Raw genomic sequence first — 2069 nt, forward strand, 5'->3', positions numbered from 1 at the left:
GTTCTAAGCGAAAACTTTTCTTAACCATTTATTTACAAAATTCTAATAAAGTTGATTGCATTTCGAAAACACCAAAGACGCGTGAAACACTTGTAAGGCAGTGATTGGTCTTACGTCGGTCTCCAAGGCTTCTAACTGTATTCTAACGCGTTTAGCCTCCTCTAAGGGTTTTGTTTTATAATGCGAAGGTTTTATCAAAACTTTATGTGATCCACTCACTTCATTACAACGATATTGGCATTATTAGAATAAGAATTGTACCATCTACCCCAGACGACAAATGCCCGTGACCAGGGGGGGAAATCTGTTATTCTATTAGGGGTTCGAGGGTATATATGACAATTAGCAACTATATTTTATATCTTGTGTATCTATAAATTCTTTCAGTGGTCGTCGACAATTATCTATTTTTGACATGTTGAAGTAAACAATAATAGTACGAATATCACGTCTGAGTTTGGTGTTTGTTTCTTCATCTAACTTTTCTCTTCATGCGTTGTAGTTATGATACCAAGAAAAAAGGGGGGATAGAGAAGTTCGTCGAACGTCAAAGAGAGGTGTACATGTGCTTGTGTGGAAAGTTGAATGTAATTAGGCATCCCTTCCTATCTTATGCTCCAATTATTTAAAAGAAAAATTGAATATGATATTTTATAGTAAACAAATGATTAGTTACTTAATTTTAAATAATTGATTTTAGTGATCAAGAAGATGAGGGAGTAATGTCTCCAATCGACTTCAATCTTGTCACTATCTTTATTCTAGTTTCTTCCTAATTAGCATTTTGAACATGATTAGATTGACAATAAACTAAGAATTTTTCATCATATGATCATGCGGAAAAAAATAAAAATAAAAAAATTATTAGGGGTTCGATGATGGATCCGATTGAAAAAGACCAATTTAATAGGTAAATTGATTGCTATGGCGATTAAAGTGTAGTGAAGTTTGATAAACTTAAATTACCATATTGTCCACTGTCTGTCTTTCCAACATTTTGCATTATTAGTGAAGTTATGATAAAGAATTGCTACATTGTACATTTTGTCCAAAAGGACAAATGCCCGTGAGTCCGTGACCGTGGGGGGCAAAATCTGTAATTTAAACAGGGTTTGGAGGATAGATTTGTCATTATACACTTTCTTATCTGAATTTGCAGTTGCATTAACGAACTGTTACAACATATCTGCCAGTGTTACTTTACATTTTCTTTCTAGTTGTTGTCCACAATCTATTTTTTTTGTGAGTTGAAGAGGATGGTATTTTACAAAAAATTTACTGGTTGTTCAATTAGGATTGACAATTTCGATGGACAAATCTCCTTAAAGGATGGGGGCCCACAATTTTTTTACTTATCTTGGACCCCCTCTTATGTGTGTGATTGTATACCCCAACTATAGCATGACCGATTTTATAATCATGTTTGGTCCAATTATTGATTATGATTTAATTTGTATAGTGCATATAATTTTGACTTACTTTCCCTGTTTAGCATTGCCATTCCGAACCAATGCAAATTTAGCCTTTGTTGGGTGTAGATTAAAATTAGATTTTTAGTAAATTTTGATAAAAGTTGATTAAATGTATGATTTAAAAGTTATTGACCACATAAAAATAAAAATATGTGGTTAAAATTAAATATTGAGTTTGACTTTATTTTAATCCAAATCAAACAGGAACTTAATGAGATTTGACCAAATACTCAAACAATGTTAGGAGAGTAACGATATGTGACCTACGCATATTAACAGTTAGCCCGTATTTTCAAGGAGACAAACTATAATGCCAGAGTATAAAATTCGATTAGTCATAATTGCCAACACTATGTGCTATGTGAGTCGCACACAAAAGGCTCAATATCTATCACTATAAACCACCCCCCGCTTGCCCAAAAGTGGCGGAGAGGCAGAGAGAAGGAAAATTTGCACTTGACAAGAAGATAGAGCGGAAAATATTTGTATAAACAATGGAAGGCGATGTTTGTACCGTGCAATAGCATTTTTTTTTAACTCTCTATGAAGAGTTAATTGTTGCAATGGTCACTGAATTTAGGCCCATGTCTTTGATTG

The sequence above is a fragment of the Olea europaea genome, unplaced genomic scaffold, assembly GCF_002742605.1.
Source record: "Olea europaea var. sylvestris unplaced genomic scaffold, O_europaea_v1 scaffold1119, whole genome shotgun sequence".
Lineage (NCBI taxonomy): Eukaryota > Viridiplantae > Streptophyta > Magnoliopsida > Lamiales > Oleaceae > Olea > Olea europaea.